At 43.9% G+C, this 19,757-nt stretch overlaps 1 pseudogene; it reads right to left on the bottom strand.

Annotated features, from left to right (window-relative positions):
- Positions 1-7,172: 7,172 nt before the first annotated feature.
- On the bottom strand, positions 7,173-15,938 carry LOC133104207 (uncharacterized; annotated as a pseudogene).
- Between the last annotated feature and the right edge of the window lie 3,819 nt (positions 15,939-19,757).

The raw sequence follows: 19,757 nt of genomic DNA, 5'->3' as shown, positions 1-19,757 counted from the left end.
AGCACATTACTGGAGAATTTATCCTTCTGTGGAGAATTGCCCTTGGCCAATGGATGCTGCCTTTTCTACAAATGCCATGAAAGAAAAAGACATATAGCCAATGACTGAATATAGGGGGATACAGAAGATCTCCCTCTTTGCTTCACAGTGGGACCATTCACTGGTCATAAACACACTACAGAGCCCCTTGTGGGATCAGGCTGAACCTACACTTCAGTTGAACCCATTTCTTTGCTTAGATTCTTTCCCTGCCCCATCCTGCTTCCTTCATTTCCTTTCAAGTTTGTCCCAAGAGCTCTCCATCCATATAAGTCACTTACACAAGGACTCCCCACCTCAGATTCTGCTTTTCGGGAGTCCAATCACAGACATCAACCCTAGGAGCTGCATGCAAAGTCTCTCATGCATTCTCACATGTGTGTCTATGTCTGGGAGAAAGTCAGTGGCTTTCATCAGATTCCCCAAGGAGTTCATGACCCAGAAAAGGTTTGAAATCTCTGCAGTAGGTGATAATGTACACTTTGCTTCTAGCCTGTGACTGACCCTCAGTGAGCCCAACTTTCTGGAAGATTGAGGGAAGAGGGTTCTCATTAACAAGAACCACCCTGTAGAGGGTAGGCTTTGTCACTTGGAATCTCAGCCCAATCCCCAAGGTCTGAGTGTAGAGAGAGGGATGATGCTTGAATTCACAGAGACCCTTTTGAAGGGAGAGGGAAATCGCAGTTCCAGGCAAGGCAGAAGGTATTAAGCTGCCCTTTTAAATCTTAATCAAATGCAAGCAAAAGCATTTTCAAAAGCAGGAGTAATTGGTGGTCGAACAAAGCTTCTTTTTAAACCATGAATGTTTCCCCACACCTAGGGACTGTTGACAGCCTTGTTCCAGGCTTTTCTACCATAGCTACTTAAAGCTGCAGCATCCATTCTTCAGTGGTACCCAGCTGAGACATGAAACATAGTGTGAACTTGGGGCAGGTCCCTGGTGAATCTTTAGCTGTTCTTAGGATCAGTGGTGTCACAAGGTTGGCCAAGGAGGCTAGGAGGCGGGCTGCTTTGCACAAGTCCACACACACACACACCGTACAACTGTAGACACTCATGCTCTGCCTATGCCCACATCCTCACACCCAACTCCATCACAAACAACACCTTCTCATCACAAACCTACATCATTCACACACTCACCAGCCTCCTCTTCTACCCCCCGACACACTCATCACAAGCTTAACACAGCTCTGTTCATAGACTCACACAACCCACCACCAACACACATTCACCATTCACTCACATTATGCACTCACTTCTCTCAATGATTTCTCACCCCATCTTTGTCTCTCCTTCATGTTTCCCTCTCCCCCACTCTCCCACCCACTCTTCCCACACACCTACAGACCCCTCACACACTTTCTCCACACCCTTACCATGCCCAACACACACCATCACACCTCTTTCCAGAAGGACCCTTACACAGAATCTTAACCCCAGTAAAAATTTCACTGTGAAAGAATTGCTCTCCTGGCTCCTCTAAATTCTTTTCTTCTCTCTTCTGGACACTCTTTGTAACTCAGAGGTATTCCTGATGGCCATTTTGGGTATGCTGCACATCCTTTATTGGCTATCTTGACTGTTCAGTATGGCATATTGGGTAAAAGCACCAGGTTCAGCCAGCTGGGATCACCACCCTTTAAAGGCTGCCTCATGTTGAATCAGCTACCCCTTTCCAAACCTGTTTTCTGATCTGTGAAATGGAGACACCAAAAGTATCTACCTCTTAGGATTGAAGATCAAGTGAGTAGGATAATGTAAAGCCCTTAAATCAGCTCCAGGTATGTAATAAAAGATGGATGAAAGTTAGCCCCTGATATTATTATTATTATTATTATTGAAGTATAGTTGATTTACAATGTTGTGTTAGTTTCAGGTGTACAGCAAAGTGATTTAATTATATTTATGTATACATATATACATATATATATATATACACATATATATACATATATATATTCATTTTCAGATTCTTTTCCATTATAGATCATGACAAGATATTGAACATAGTTTCCTGTGCTATACAGTAGGTCCTTGTTGTTTATCTATTTTATATATAGTAGTATGTATCTGTTAATTCCATACTCCTAATTTAACCCTCCCTCCCCCAGCTCCTGATATTATTAGGTGATGTCCAGCGCTTAAAAGCAGGTTTCCGTGAAAACTCCAAGCCCTGCAACAGGCCTGGGTTTGTGGATCTGACAAGGGAAGGCCTTATGTTTTCCATTTAGATCAGTCTCTGTGCAGTGGGTCCCTGGGAGCCGAACATGGCGGTGTCCCAGCAGGGAGGTTGAAGTGAGTCTCTGCAGCAACAAATTAAAGCTTGGACAAATTTGAGGAACTCTCATTTTTAAAGCTTGGGGTCAAACAAAGCACAGGTTGGTGCCAGATGATTTGGACATATAGGCCAGCCCTGCGAGGAATTTTTGGCAAATGCACTTAGTATGTATTTGCACCCAAATGCCCTGGGTGAAGCTGAGTTTGGGATTGTGGGGGAAACGTTTTGGGTGTATGAGGGTGTGGGGAGTGGGGAGGAGTGACAAAGACTCTCTCCTTGACCAAACTAGTCAGGCTCCTCTGAATTCTCTTCTCAACGAGTCCTGACTTTGGGGCCTCTGTGTTCATCTCTGCATTGTCCAGTTTTAACAGGAATCCTGATGAGTCAGTTGAGCCAGAATCCCCCATCCTCAATAACTGATCACTCTCGATATCCAATCAAATTCCTCACACCCCACCATCCCCCAGGTGATGTCTGATCACCCTGGCCTGCCTTCAGCAAGAATCCTGTTAGGTCGGTTTCACCAGAATTCTCCCCACCCTGATATTTCCTCTTAGTAATTTTCCATTCAGTGATCCCCACCCTGCTCCTTGGCTATCAATTCCTATTTTTCCCTTGTTGTATTTGCAGTTGAGCCCAATCTCTGCAAAACCCCATCTCGTGGTCCCTTCACCTATCACGATAGAGCCCATGAATGAAGTCTGCCTGCAGTTCTTTAACAAGTGTCGTGTATCAATCCTGTGGGAAGCTGGTCTCCTCCTTCTGGAGCAGGGAACACTCTGATCATCGCATTGTAAGGCAACCTGAGCCTCTGGGTAGAGGGGTGGGGTGGATTTCATGATTCAACCTACTTGCTTTTCTTCACCAGTAATAGTAAGAGCTGCCTCCTTTTATTAAGTGCTGACTATGTTCTAGGGATTGTGCTAAATGAATGCTCAGTGAGGCCTCAGAGCCATGCTGGGAGGTGGACATGTCTCATATTACTGTTGGGAGGACAGTGGTTCAGAGGTTAAGACGAGGTAAACTGCCTCTTCTTGGTAGGACGTTCGTATGTGACAAAGTGGGTTACCTGGGGCCATAAATGCTGATGGAACTGGAGCCGAAGGGACTGATGCACAAGAGGCAGAGGGTCAAAGGGGACACACAGTGGTGATGGCAAGTCACTTGCCATGTGCCTCTACAAAGATTAAATCATGAGCTGCTGCAGCTGCTGACCTTCAACACCCCCTGCAAGGAGTTCAGGGTGGAGATCAGGAATGAGGCACTCTGTGCTCTGGGAAAAACTGGGAGAACAGGTCATCAGATAGTTAGATATTTTCAGGAGAAGATTTTATGAGCCCAATTCTTGCATCTCCTCGTATCTAGAAAAGCACTAAAATCCTTCGTGGTGATGTCCGCTCCTCGTGACTTGCAGTAACCGTCTGAGACCAGCAGCAACCTTCTGCGAAAACTACATGCTGATTGCATGTACTCCCCCTTCACCAAAATCGCATATATGCTGACCTTCCCCCGTACCTCCTTGGAGCAGTTTCTCAGAGCTATCTGAGATGCTACCTCCCGGGCTATAGTCCTCATTTTGCCCCAAATAAAACTTAACTCACAACTCTCACATTGTGCATTTTTTTCCAGTCATCAGTGACTTGGTTGCTAGACGTGTGGGGTCATCTCTCCTGACCCTTCACACCCCTCTCTTAGCACCGGGCTGACCTCCCCTTGCTCCCACGGATGGGTTTCTGGGAGGTGTGCTCTGTTACAGATCTTGTTCCTGTGCTGTCATTCTGCCTCTTTAAGAGCAATACAGAACAGCTCGGAGTGTCACCAGCTCGGTCAGTCCCAGCCCTCACCCACCCCGTTTACACAGGGAGAGACGCTACAGTCAGTGCCTGGGGTCAGCGCTTAGAGCACCTGCCCTGCATGCCTTCCACTCCCAGCCTTTCAGACACCTGCCTCTGCTCTCCTGCATCTCCAGACTCAGTTTCCAGCCCCTTTCTATCTTTCACCAGGAACATCGTTCAGCAGGCAGGACCAGAGCTTCAAACGTTTCAATCTCAGCTCTTATATTGCCCCCCTGTGACTTTGGACAAGTCCCCATCAACAATCTCGATCCTTAGTTTTTCGTCTGTAAAATGGAATAATCCTAATAAAAATAATAAATAATAACAATGTCTATGTGTCCTCGGGTTGTCTGAAGTGTGAAATGATCTTCATCTGCAAATGGCATTTTTATCATGATTTCACCCAACTTAGTGGCAGAAATATTAATGTAAAGTTCTTGACCCTGAAAGGATGGCTGCTCCATGGTCTTCCTTCTGACCGCCAGGCCAGGACTCTGAGGGCTGCCCAGCAAGGCTGCAGGAGAGAATGAGCCAGTCCACTGGCCATGGAGGAGGCTGAGGCCCATGAGTTTAAGGGGGATTGTTCAAGACCTCCCAGAAAATTGGAGGGAAAGCTGGGGGTTCGGATCCAGGACCCCTCCTACCTAATGCAGGGGGTTTCCAGGAACATCGAACAACTGGGCTGTGATTATAATAAAAAAATAACAGTTGCAAATTGCAGCCTTCCCCCAACCCCATCGCCCCAACCTCATTTTTTGAACAAACATTTTCTACATGTCAAGCACTATGTTAAAGTTTGCATGGATCATCTCAATTAAGCATCATGGCTCTTGGGAGTAGCAACTGTGATTAACTCCATTCTGCTCAGAGAGGCTAAGAATTGGTCCAAGATTACAAGACTAGGAATTGATGGAGTAGGGAGGCAAACCAAGGTCATTTGCGTTCCAAGTCCATCTTATATGAAAAACTTGAGGTGACTTAGCTTCAGGGTATGGATGGACCTGACTTAATTGAAGGAGAAAGCTCCATGGGCCCCAGAGGCTTTCTTTAATCTTCTTCCCAGGACACTGGTTTTTCTCTCAGTGGCTTTGCTCGGGATGATTCTAGCCAGAGACCGGCAGGTCCCTGTGTGCTGACCTGGCCCACAGTCACTGCATTCTCTTTCCTGTCACGTACAGCTTGAGTGATAGACTCCCAAGCCTCCGGTATGATTCTCTCTGACACTCTTCTAAAACTGCCCCGAAAATAGTTCTCTTTCTTTGCCTCAGTTCTTCCTTTATTTAAACCCTTGAGCCTCCAAGTTTTACTCTCTTTTCTTTCTTAGGTGGGTGGTGAGGATCTAATATTTCCTGTTTCCTTGTCTCCCCTGCCATCCTCCACTTCTTTTTATCACCTGATTCCTGTACTTCATGTGCACACAATGAACTTGATCCCTTTCAATCTATGACGTACTATTAGAATCAGATTTTGCACTGATCCAATTTTATTTTATTATTCATCCCTTTATCATCCCCACCCTCCTCTTGTTCTCCCAATTCACAGGCACTCTCTATATTGTCTAATTGTATGACTTCCCACTCTAGTGTTCTTATATTTATATAGATATGTGTGCATCATTGGATTTTGCTTTGGGTGGGTGTATTTGAAATTTTGCATAAATGGCATTGTGTTTTAATTCTCCTTCTCTGATTGGCTCAGTGTTGTATTTGAGATCCATCCTTGTTCCCATGTGTAAATCTACATCATACTTCCGAATGCTTCATGGTATTTCACAATCCCTTATACCAGATTTATCTGTTTGCCTAGAGATGGACATCTAGGTTTCTTCCAGCCACGCTACCACAAGCAAAGCTGAATTGATTGTCCTCCTATGTGTTTCCTTATGGACCTCTGTGAGGATTTCTCCAGAATACGTATACAAGAGTTGGTTTGCTGGATCATAGGCAATAAAGCCTAGCTACTCTAATACTGCCAGTTTGGGGAACTGTAGGAATTTATACTGTCATTTCGTGATACAGCAAGAGTTGCCATTTCCCCATATAGAATATCCTCCCCAGAGAGAATTTTTGCCCATCTGAAGGGTATAAAATGCCATCTCATTGTTGCTTTCACTTTTATTTCCCTAAATACTGGAAGTTGTGGCCTCCTAGCATATGCATTCTCGTCAATTTCTTTTCTCCTTCTGTGATATCGACAATATCTTCTCCCAATCGGCCAGCTGTCATTGATGTCCTTCCTTGAAAACAGGTCTTAAATTTGTCATGGAGTAAAAAATTTCAGTAATACCCCCGCCCAAAATTTGTGCTTTTGAGGCTCCACCTAAGAAATCACTCTATCTACTGAGGTCACAAAACTATTTACATTTTTCTTTTGTTTAAATAGGAAAGGCATACCTTGAATGTATTTGGAGCTTGTTTTTGTGCATGGTATGTGGTCGTGATTCAACCTTCTCCATAAATAAATTTATTATATGTGTAATAATTGCCAAATAGCCTAAATGCTTATAAAGTAATCCATTATTTTCCTCCACAGATTTGTGATTCTACTTTTATCATATGTCAAATTACTCTCTCTCTCTCTCTTCCTCTAGCTCTCTGTCATGTACTATATATTCTGTCCCACTGGCCTATTTGTTTTTGTGCCAGTACCATCTTGTTTATATTACTATGGTTTTTGTAAGATGTCATAATAACAGGTTGGGTGAGTCACCCTCTCTCCCCGCTCTTTTTTAACCTCCCAAATGTCCTTAGCTACTTTTGAAGTTTCATCCTTATATACACATTTTAAACCAGTTTGTCAAGTTTCTTACCAAGTCGTGTTGTGAGAAAGTCTGCCCCATGGGGTTGGTTGGGTGACTGAATGAGATAATGGATAAAAAGGGCTTTGCAAACTGCTAAAGACTCTAGAAAAGTTGGTACCGTGTTGAGATAAGAACAGGGCTTTGGGGTCAGCCAGATGTGAATTGAAGTCCCTTGGAACTTGGAAAAATCATCTAATTCTTCTGTTTCTCAGTGTCTCTATATGATTGAAGTTGATATTAACCAGCTCTCAGGCTTGTGTGTAGGGAGGGCAGTGATTATGAGAGGCACCACGGCCCAGTGCATGGTCGGGCTGGGGGACTCAGCCGTGGGGATGGGACTATCATTAGGGATGGGGGAGGAAGGTGAGGATGCTGAGCCAGGCTTCGCGCAAAGGATCAGGGCTGCTGTTGACGTGGGACAGGCTGCCAGGTTAATGAGATCATTCATCAACATTATGTTCAGGGCCATGATGGATTTACCCAGCTCCCCTGCCTGAATCTTCTGGGGGAAAGGACATGAATGGTGACATCTTTGAGCACAGGGATGTGTGTCAGGCTCCTGGAGTGGCGGTGGGGAGAGGACTTGCCTTTCTCCCCCAAACTCTTTCTGCTTCAACATCTTAAACTCAGCAATGACTGATGGGACCTGCTGGGTTATTACTGATCTGCCCTAGAATCAGCCAGCCATGGGAGGAGTTAAATGCTCAGACAATGCTAGCAGGCAAAAAGGTAGAGTGGAAAGGGCACCAGGTTTGGAAGCAGATGCAATTAGGTCTGAGCCTGAGCTCTCCCGCCTCGTGGCTCGCTGTGTGACCCTGGGCAAGTCATTTTGCCTAGTAATTGTACCTACCACGTAGGATGTTGAGAGGGTCATGTGATATGATGAATGCCAAAGGAATATGATAAATGATAATGTACCACAGAGATGTAAGGCGCTGCAATCATTTCAAAAAAAATAATCATGTGCTGTCTTTCAGGTGATCGTTTCCTTGCAGTTTTAACTGCAGCCCTGTCACTAAGTGGCTGCTGTAATACTTACCTGGAAAAAACTGTGGACTCCAACAACTGGCTTGGATAATATCATTTAATGACGCCCACAAGTTGGTGTGTGTGTGTATGTGTGTGTGTGTGTGTGTGTGTTTATTGGGGGGAAGGAGAATTGTAAGATGAGAGGTTATTAGGGATAAGAAAAATTGTAGCCAAAAGGGTTTAAGGGAAAATCAAATTAATTTGGACTTTTCATTTAAGTAGAAGCGCAGCTGATGATTGTGAATCTAGAATGGCCTTATGACTAACAACAATGATGACGAGCAAAAACAATAACAATAGCTCAATATGCTCCAAATACTCAATTGATTAGTATCCATTGTTCCATTTACCTTTACATCACAAATCCCAATCTTACAGAAGAGGAAGCTGAGGCTTCCAAGGTTTAAGTGACACGGTGGGTAGGTTGTTGGAACTGGGAATCAAACCCGGGTCTGTCTGTCTCCAATACCCAGGCTCTTCATAACTTGGAATGGCCTGTCGGTTACACTGGGAGATTCACACGGGGTTCCTTTCTCTGTCAAGAGCACAATGCGCCCACAATGTCACTTCGGAAAACAGCAATTTCTGGAACTGACACCTCAGTTTTTCAGATTGGGAGGCTGACACTTGAGATGAGGCATCAGGCTAGAGCATGTCACCCCCCCCCGCCCCCACCCCCATCACCATCACAGTTGTAGAGGTGCTTGTTGCAGAAAAAGCAGCGAGTGAGGCAGCCAGCTAGAAAATCAGAAAAGAAAAACGTGGCTTCACTTGGCAGACAATTTGTATTTTCTTTGGTTCACCAGGGCCAGATCCCTTTCCTGGTAACTTTCCACTCAACTCTCACTGGAAGATAGCCTCTTCTTAGGTCATTGGATCTTATGCGGAATCACCTCCCCGCCCCCAGTGGCTTCTCCCGCCATAGACTTTGACTACAGAATAGAGCAGGCTATTTTCACGTGACCAAGAATTTATTTTACTATTATTAAAAATATTTCCATCATCACACCACCTTAAAAAATTGACTCGGGGCAAAAGAAAGAGATTGAAAATGATTCACCAATCTTAACTGCCAGAAGGCATCTTGGCTTCGTATAAAGGTGAGGACTCTGGAACGAAGCAGACAGTCAAATCCACACCCTGCTACTGCCCAGCTGAGTAATCTCAGGGAAGCTTCTTTATCCCTCTGAGAAGAGCTAATATATTGCTCAACTCTAGGGGGCACCACTCTCTCTGAATTCCTGGGAGTGCTTTCACTGAGAATATCCTGTTCATGGCTCCTCCTGGAGTTGGTGTAGCACAATTTCCCTGCCTCAGAACGTCACAGTCTTCATTTATAAAATGAGGATGATCCAATAATAGCTTCTTCATAAGGGTTGTTTTCAGAATTAGGCGGGATAATGACCGCCAAGAGGTTAAGCATGGCTGGCACCATCGTTAAGTGTTCAACAGGATTCATTCCCACTGATTTTTCAGAACTGGGAGGAAACGGAGATGAATAAGATACATACAGCACCATGCAGTGCTAGGGAAATCAAGCATCAAGATAAATGATGATATCAAAGTTTGTGAAACAACATGAAACAGGAGATTACAAAGTGATACTTGTCTAAATAATAGATAAATGACCTTGTGAAGAAGTATTATGACTTCCTAAGAGAGAGGTTGTCTTAGGTGAGGGTCCTCAGAAGCAGATTCTGAGATGAGGATTTATCTGCAGATGATACAGAAATGGTCCTGGCAGAAGGAGTGGGGGCAGCAGGGTAAGGTGGGGAGGACGCCAACTAAGGGTGTGACTTCAGTGAAGCCACAGCCTCGGCCTAATCCTGCAGAGAAGCTCTGGAATGTACATTGCATCTCTGAGTTTGCCTCTCATTGCAACAAGGAGCTTCCATACTCCTGCCCAGACCTAGGAGGGCTACATTCCTGGACACTCCTGGATCTCTCTGCACTTCTCCGAAAAGAGTCACAGGTGTCAGCCATTAAAAAGAAAGCACACAGAAGTTGGTGAGGGGATTATGTTCCAAAATCGCATCTCCCCAAAATGGCCACAGCAGTATTTCCCATCCCTTAAACTCTTCAAGGATTCCACTGCTCCCCTTGAAGAGCTACAGATAGTCTATTAACTCGAGGCAATAGTGACTGCCATGATGCCTAGACAACAGCAGAAGCAATGCTATGTGACTTATGAGGCTGGGACATATGAAGTTATTGAGCTCTCTCTCGGCACACTTGCCCTTAGAACCAGCCACAATGCTTTACAGCAGCTCAGGCCACGTGGAGACATGTAGAGGGGAATCAAGAACTCCAGCCCTCAGCCCTGGTGAAGCTCCTGCTGACAGCCAGCCCTAGTTTGCCAACCATGTGAGTGAGACTTCTTGGAAGTGACCTCCTGGTTGAGTCACCCGCCTGACGCTGCATGGAACCAGGGTGAGCCTCCCATGCTGTGCCCTGCCCAAGCTGAAGAATCAGGAGCAGAATAAATGATGGTTCTTGTCTTAAGCCACTAAGGTTTGGGGGTGACTTTTTTTTTGCAGCAGTAACTGGAACAGGGTGTAAGAAAATGGTAGAAGGAATCCCAGAATCTGGGTGAAGCACTTACAGTGTCATAGATGCTTTTGGGGTCAGGTTAGGATTCTCTTTACCGTGCTGGTATGCCCATCTCCCAGATCCTGTGAGTAGCAGCTGTTGCCCTCTTTTGGAGAATTGCCCGGGGTCTGAGGGGAGTCACCTTTCCTTTCCCAGGGGTATCCTTTCCTCTGGGAAGACCACAGCCAGCAGCTGACTGACACGGCGGTACTAAAAGGATGGTCCCTTGTCTCAAGGTGGAACCAACATGGTGGTGCCATTGTGCTTCAAGGCTTCCCATGGGATCACACTGAATGTGGTCTCCTCACCCTTGTCTAGGTTTTTTCCCTGCCCTACCTCTCTTCCCCTTGTGAGTACTGCACGAATAAATCACTTGCATAAGAATCATCCTCCAACTCAGGCTGTGCTCCTAGGGAACTTGACTTAGTACAGACAGTTCCAGAGACATTTTCTACAGAGGCATTATTATAGGACTAACATATAATAAAAAGTATAAGTTGTGTATACAATACAATGCAAGATGATGAGGATGATGATGATCATTACTGTTGCTGTTATAATCTGATAAGACGTTTTAGCAGAACTTTTATCAGTGTGTATTTCAAATACCCTGAAGGGGTATAGGACGAGGATGTCTTGATAGCTGAGAAAAGACAGGGATCTTTGTGTCCTAAGACTGGTCTGTGCAACACTGGATTTAGAGGCTTCTGGTTCAGCACGACGACTTGTGCATGACACCCACCCCAAGGCTCGTGGACAACGCACACACAATTAATGTGATTTCCGGTTCAGCACCACAACATGCAAAAAGCAGATGCCTCAATTAAAGGGCGACTGTTTCTAGTAAGTCTTGGTTGTAAGGTCTTATGCTATTTTTCACATCTCAAGCCCTTCTCCCTTGACACCATCAGGATATTAGAAAAATCCCAGGGCCTGCCAGGGGATTACTCTGTTTATTAAATTTAGCTTCCCAAACAGAGATGCACTGCACTTTGTATCACCCTGGAGAACTTGAGCATCAAGGCATTCTATTGGCTTGAAACCCAGCAATTTCACAAGATAATAAAACAATGTATGTTATTTTCATTTTTTTTCCCTGTATACTTTATTTGCTAAGGGAAGTAAAACATAGTGCAATGACACACCATTATGTGATATGGAACCTCTCTGCTGAAATTAAATCTCACCATTACAGGGTGAATATCCAAATCTGTGGAGTTAGCACTTTCACTTTGTGCATGCTAGTGGCTGCAACTTGATGGGTTAGGTACTTCGCTCCACTAGTGTTTTGGTAGCCTTTGTTCTACTCTGGAAGTTTGCAAACGAGGTGAGTGCAGAGCTTAATGCTCAGAGAATCATAGGATGCAGAATTGGAGGAAACCTCGTGACAGTTCAGCTTAGAGATTTCCTTTTTAAAGGTTAGGAGACTGATGAGAAACAAAAATGTTTTGCCTACAGTTACGAGGTTAGTGAGTCAATAAGCCAAGTGTTCTGACTCCAAGTTCCATGGTTTTCCTGAAGGTCACACAGCCTTCTGCCACTCCTATCCTTCATGTGTAAGTAGCTACACCACGAGGGCTGCTCTATTTTATTTATTGTCTGGTAACTATTGCAGTTGGACAAACGAGACCTTGTTCCATGTAGGCGCAAACTGGTTGGCTGTGTAAGTCCTAGGTGAGGTGAGGAGTTTGAACACCGTAAACATATTTCCCTCAAATACTATAATATGTCCTGCCTTCATTGCCACTGCTATTCAATGCCAGACATGAAAGCTATGGAGAATTTGCTGAAGATGATATTCTAAGACATTGTAATAATACCATTCTAGCATGCTGATATAGGAATTCCTCATATTTGCAGAGAAAAATGTTCAAGAATTCAGGGTTTTCAAGAGTCTGCCCATCTTTAAAAAGCTGAGGCACGGACAATGGACTTTGTAGTTCAATAGTTAGTACTCAGGGTGGACTTGTATACTGGTCATAATGAGATCAAGCCTTTGCAGAGTCCCTTAATTTACATAAGGGCTGGGTCATAATAACAGTGGTTTATCCTATAGGCTTGGAAGTCTGACAGCTGGTGTTTGAATCTGTTCCTTATACTTGTTCTTGGGTAGGTTATTTAAACTCTTTAAGCTTCAGTTTCCTATATGAATATTGAGGATAATTTTAGTAATGCCTATAGCATGTGGTAATTTTGTGGATTAAATAAGATCATTGATGTAAAGCCCTTTAGTACTGTACCTCACTTTTCAGCAGTACTCCATAGCATACTCACTTTGTAGATGAGAGAAGGTCACGAGGGCTTAGTAGGAGTCATGAGATGAGTCATGACTAGACCCCAAGGCCCCAGGTCTTCAGGCTAATCATCCATCCACTGTGGTACCTTGCCATCTTTCCCACCCCCAGGACCCTCTTAGCATTTATCAGCCAGACAGGTTGGGACACTTTGTATTTCATTGTTAAGACCTCCTCTTCATCAGCTAGAGGTTTTCCCTTCCTCCTACACTCTCTTCTCCTTCCTTCTTACGATAGCCCCATTTGTTGCTGAATCCATCACCGGGGTGACAGCATTCTGATGATGTATTCACATAATACATTATCAAAGTGCCAGTCCTGATGGCCCTGTGATGTATGAAGCTGGCGCTTGTCAACGCCCTGCAGTTCCAACAGAACAATCCATCACAGCCGCGTCCTCTTCATGGGGGCACTACACGGAGACACCTTCCTAGGGAGACGAGGAACGGAGGAACCAGGTGAATGTAACACCAGGGAGGCATCCAGAGAGATGGGCAGAATGCATACATTAATCCTGAACTGGAAAGGAGTGCGTTATGGGCTACCCTTGCTGAGCCTAGCGTTCATTCAAACGCATTCACCCAATTACGTCAAGCCAGGTGCTCTTCTGGACGTTGAGGATCAGATGATAATACTGACAACAATCCATGTTGCTTGAGCTCTTCTTATTCATCAGACACTGTGGTAAATGCTTTATAGATGTTATTGCATTGCGTGCCCCCTGTAATCCCACTTACATGATGGCTCCATTTTCAGACAAGAAAATAGAGGCACGGAGACACTAAGCACCTAGACGTGGTGGTTCCAGCATTTGAACCTCAAATACTGACCTCAGAATCTATTCCCTTACCCATTAAGCCTAACAGGAGGGGCAGGCCCTCACATAAGGTAAGGGCTTGGTACTAGGTGTGCAATATATGTACACTCTAATGCTAACAGCGACCTGCAAAAGTAGGTTTTATTAACGCCATTTTGCAGATGAGGACACTCAGAGGGGTCACACTGCTGGGAAATGGTAGAATTTGATCTTGCATTAGTCTGACTTCAAATCCACTCATCTTAGATCGCAAGGCACAGTGGGTGGGCAAGAGTGAGGGGTCTAGACTCAGACCTGGCTTCAAACCCAACTCCACCACTATCCAGCTGTGTGACAGTGCAAAAAGTAATGAGCTCCTCTGGGATAATAAAATAGATTAAAACGTTAGAGGATTAGAATGGTGCCTGGCACATAGTAAGCACTCAAGTGAAGTTATTATGCTGCTACTACTACTACTATGATTCCTGCCACCATCACCGCTGTTAATACGACCGTTCCTGCTACTAGTATACAACACCACTTCCCTGCAGGCAGATTGGTTTGCTGATTGACTGATTGACTCAAACATGAAAAATCAAGAGAAAGTGGTACCAGAGAAAAGAAAGGGTTTATGAACAGAAGAGAAAATGAAGGTTGGGTCATGGTTTCTCATCAGAAAAATAAAGCTCTGTTGACCTCTCTCCATCTTGCTTAATGTGATCTGTGGATCTGATGGGACTTTGCAGGCAGATAGATTTACCATTCATCAGGTTCTTTTAGCCCTAGTTGGCCAGAGAGAGCTTTCTCTTTGCCGGGGAGCCAGAATGATCAAATAACTTTCACAATAAACAAATCAGAAATCAGACTATTTTTTCCATTGGTAACAAGTCCTGGCAGATAGAATGCTGAGATTTCAGTTGCTTTCTTTCCAGGGATACTAGATCACCTACAAGACAAAGTATGAATCTTTTCTCTTCAGTGATTAGGACCCTGCCAACCTTAGCACATGTCTGCCCGTGTATTATGTGAGGTTACCCATGAGATGTAAGTTAAGGTGCTTTCTTATGACCTACTTAAGGAACTGCCCTGGTTTCTAAAATTTCACCACTAAATATGCATCCTTTTTGGTCTTAAAGTTGTGTCATCTTTAAGAACCTTCTTGAAAATGTGTGTAACTCAACAAAGAAATTTTCTAGAAGACACAATTCTCAAGCTGCACTCATTTCTCTTAACTCAGTCTATCCTCACAACAATCCCATTTTGCAAATGAGAAAACTGATGAAGTGAAGTGAAGCGGGTTGCACCTATGTATTAGCCCAGGCCATACTTGAACTTGGGTCTCTTCAGCTACAAAGACTTTTCCATTCTTCCACGTGGATTTGGAGAGAGGAAATCCTGGGAAGGGTGAGGCAGAAGTTAAAGACTTATTGAGATTTTGAGATGGGAAAGAGCACAGGAATAAAAGTCTGATAGATTTGGATTTTAGACTCAGCCCTTACTAGCCCTATGACCTCAGTAAGGCCATTTAACTCTCAGGACTAAAATTCCTCCCTGTAGAGGGGAGTTTGGGGGAAAATGGATACAAGTATATGTATAGCTGAGTTGCTTCACTGTGCACCTGAAACTATCACAACATTGTTAACCTGCTATACACCAATATAAGATAAAAAGTTAAAAAAAATAAAATTCCTCCCTGTAAAATAATGGTGACAATAATAATCAATTCATGGGGTGGTTGGAGAGATTAAATGGTTTATTATGTGATGGTGTTGATTCCACTCTTAACCCATAGGAGGCGATCACTAAATATTTTTTTTTCTTTTTTTTTTTTAGGAAAAACACATGACTTTATTATTCCCAGCACAAAGGGCAGGTCTTTGCAGAACGAGGGGGCAAGTTCTGACGGCCGGGAGGGGGCCCCTTCTTGCTGGCGATGCATGAGCGTGTTCCGCAGGACCACAAGGACTGAGTCCCCCGCAGGCACATCTTGGAGATGTAGCGGTCCTTGTTGACTGACTTGGACTTCTTCTTGTCCTTACCATTCTTGGGGACTTCGGTCCACAACTCTTTCACGTTCTCCAGCACCATGTTGCAGTGCCTTGTCGAAGGCCTTCACGTGGCCCAGGAGCTTCTTGTTGCGGCAGTTGAGCACTTGGGTGTTGTTCTTGACCGACTGGATGAGCACGGAGAGTGGCCGCGTGTGAAACTCCTCCTCCTCCCGCTTCGGCGGCTCCGCCGGGGTCATCGCACTCTTGGGCTTGTTGAGGAGGCACATGGTGGCAGTGGTGGTGGCTGCGCTCTCAAGTCGCTACTGTCTCCTCTGCGTTGCTTTGTCCTCTTTTCACTTTTCACTGCCTGCTTCTCTGAATTCTAAAAGTACAAATTCTGAACTAGATCAATAATGTAGATCAGCCTCATGGCGTCCCAGAAAGTGACTCCCAGCACTGAGATACTTCGTCAATGGTTGCAATGCATGGCCTCTTTCTACCTAGAGCAAAGACAGAGTTGACACGCTGTTGTTGATTTCACCTTTCACTAAAGCCATGGAATCTGCCTGCCTTTGAACTGGTCATGGTTGAGAACCACACACCACCTTTAGAAGAGGTCTGGCCTCCAAGAAAATCTCAAATATCACAGGGCCACAGCTGGCGAGATGCCTCTTACCTGGGCAGGGTGGAATGATTTATACCTGATCTGTCAGAGGTCACCAAGCAGCTCAAAGCTAAACTGAAAGATTAAGAATTGATCCAGATGTAATAACAACCCTGACTAGACATCCAGGCTTCCACTGGCTGCCCTTAAGGCACTAGGCAGGCGGTCTCAGTTTGCAGAGGGTAGGGGATGCTCTGGAGCTGTCCTGGGGTGCACCCAGAATCTGAGGCTGAATTATGAATTCTTGTGTGATAAAGTTGTTTCTTTTGAGGCAAAGGAAGCTCTGAAGGGACTTGTAGTTGCTTCATTCATTTGTCTGAGCTTATACTGAGAATCACATGCCTCATCTTGTACTAGACTCACCGTCCCAGGCAGAATTCTGAATGTGAAGTCTATGGAATCTCGGTGGAGGGTGTTCAGTAACTCCCTTCCTACAAATCTAATGCAAAGTGCGGCATTCTTATTCACTGGCTCTGCTATCTGGTCACCTCGGTTTCCAAACCAGTTTGGCCTCAATTCCTTAACTTAGAAAATGAGGCTAATAGAAATATCTACCTCTGGACCTGAATAGGTACTTCTCCAAAGAAGATGTACAAATGGCCAAAAAGCATATGAAAAGATGTTCCATGTCACTGGTCATGTAAGGAAATGCAAATCGGGTGGGGAGGGATAAATAAAGAGTATAAGATTAACAGATACACACTACCATATATAAAATAGATAAGCAACAAGGATTTACTGGGTTGCACAGGGAACTACATTCAATATCTTGTAATAAACAATAATGGAAAAGAATCAAAAGAAAGGTATGTGTATATATAAAATCGAATCACTTTGCTGTACACCTGAAACTAACATAATATTGTAAGTCAACTGTACTTCAATTAAAACAGAAAGAAAATGCAAATCAAAACCACAATGAGCTACTACTTCACACTCACTAGGATGGCTATAACAACAATATAAAACCAGAAAGTAACAAGTGTTGGTAAGAATATGAAGAAATAAGAACTCTTGGACATTGTTGATGGGGATGTAAAAATGGTACAGCCACTGTGGAAAACTGTTTGGGGGTTCCTCAAAGAGTTGAACATATAATTACCCTATGATGTAACAATTTCACTCCTAAGGAAATGAAAACATATGTCCACATAGAAATCTCTAAATGTTTATTTCATTTTATGGTGCATACATAAAATGAAATATTATTCAGCCATAAAAAGAAATGAAATACTGTTACATGCTACAATGTGGATGAACCTTGAAAATGTTATGCTAAGTAAAAGAGGCCAGACACAAAAGGTCACATATTGTATGATTCCTTTTGTATAAAATGTCCAGAATTGTCAAATCCATAGAAACAGAAAGTGGATTCCTGGTTGTCCCTGGGGGGTGAAGGAAGGGGAACGGGAGTGATTATTTAAAGAAGATGGAGTGTTCATCTGGGGTGATGAGATGGAGTTGGTAGCTAGTAGTATCTTAGTAATCATTTTGCAATTTACAAATGTATCAAATCAACACATTGTACACATTCAACTTACACAGTTTTATGTATCAATTATATCTCAGTAAATCTGAAAAAATTAAATTAAATTTAAAAAGTTTTGAAACTAGAGAGAGGTGGTGGTTACACAACATTGTGAATGCATTCAATGCCACTGAATTGTACACTTTAAAATGGTTAATTGCATGTTATATGTTATCTCAATGAAAAATATGAATGCGAACCTCTAAAAGTTGTTGCAAAAATTTAATAAACTAATACACGTATCTGGATAAATAAATATTAATATTGTTATTTTAATACATAAATATTGTTTTAATGATTATTATGATAATATTTACTTTTTCTGGAGAAAAGTTTCCAAGTGTCTCATCAGATTCTCAGACAGATCCTCAGCCCCCAAATATTGAAATAGACAAATGAAACATTGGCCTGGGAGTGTGGATTGGTGCAGCCATTCTGAAGAACTGTTTGGTAACACTTGGTCAGTTAACATGGAAACATATATGCCCCACTTCCTGACAAATGCATTTCTGGGTATGTATCTTCAAGAGATTCTCAACTGGGCTCCTAAGGGTTATGCACAGAGATATTTACTCTGACATTGTGAGATGGGGGTTGGAGGCCAAGTGGACCTGGTCCCTGGGGGATGCACATTGTGCATCTGGTGAATCTTTTTTTTTGGCTGTGTTGGGTCTTCGTTGATGCATGTGGGCTTTTCTCTAGTTGCAGCGAGTGGGGGCTACTCTTCGTTATGGCGCGCGGGCTTCTCATTGCGGTGGCTTCTCTTATTGTGGAGCAAGGGCTCTAGGTGTGCAGGCTTCCGTAGTTGTGGCTCGCGGGCTCTAGAGCGCAGGCTCAGTAGTTGTGGTGCACAGGCTTAGTTACTCCCTGGCACATGGGCTCTTCCCAGACCAGGGACTGAATCTGTGTCCCCTGCATTGGCAGGCGGATTCTTAACCACTGCACCACCAGGGAAGTCCTTCTGTGAATCTTTAGAATGATGATCAGGAATTTTGGTACCAACATAGTGTTCTTAAAAACATAGCTCTGGGACATCTTTCGTAGCAGACTCTACTGATGTAGTTACAGTACTCTAGGGGAGTGAGTGATTTAAGGAAAATCACTAAAACTGCCCCAATAACCTTTTCCAAAGAGGTCACTTAGATGTTGTTTTTGAAGTGTACGCGTACGTGTGTGTGTATGCACATGTATGGGATTTTTCTGGGGGGGGAGGGTGGAATTCATTAAGAAGTAAAGTTAAAAGGAATTTCAATTTTTATATGGTCTAACGAAATCAAGATCTTCCCAATTTTCCTCAGCATAGTACTTGGTCTTAATAAAGTGTAATTTGTAGAGTACTGAAAAAAAACAGAAAACAAAATCCCCCCCAAAAAAACATAGCGCTGGGTGCAAAGAAGAAAGGCACAGAATGAAATCCATAGCCCTTGACCGCATATGCAATTGAAATGGTGAGCAAACCCTAAAAATGCAACTGACAGGGCCACAAAACAAGGACAGGATACACAGTGAACACAGGAGCGTGATCACCGAAGGAGGGGGAGTGACATTGGGACTGGGAATAAAGGGAATAAATGAAGAAAGCAAAAGAGAGATCTGCCCGAGCACAGTGATGGCTTCTTGTCATGAACGGAGTCAGAATAACTCAAACTTCTGCACCCAAAGTCAAACAACACAGCAAGCAGAAAACAAAGACCCATTGGTCTAGGTCGCCAACATATTTAAGGGCGATCACAATCTGGTGGTGGGTCAGTCATCAACACTGGCTGTTAATTACCTTCACCTGGGATTCCCAGACCAATGCCATCAGGCTCTCCAGGAAGTGGGGTTGGGCTCTGCGACCTCTAGAAGCTTCCTAGGTGGTTCTAAGGTGCAGATGCGGTGAGGAGCACCGTGTTAAGTGTCCGGGGTGAAGGG

Source organism: Eubalaena glacialis, chromosome 13 (genome assembly GCF_028564815.1).
Source record: "Eubalaena glacialis isolate mEubGla1 chromosome 13, mEubGla1.1.hap2.+ XY, whole genome shotgun sequence".
In the NCBI taxonomy this organism is placed as follows: domain Eukaryota; kingdom Metazoa; phylum Chordata; class Mammalia; order Artiodactyla; family Balaenidae; genus Eubalaena; species Eubalaena glacialis.
This window is presented reverse-complemented; position numbering and strand designations above follow the sequence as displayed.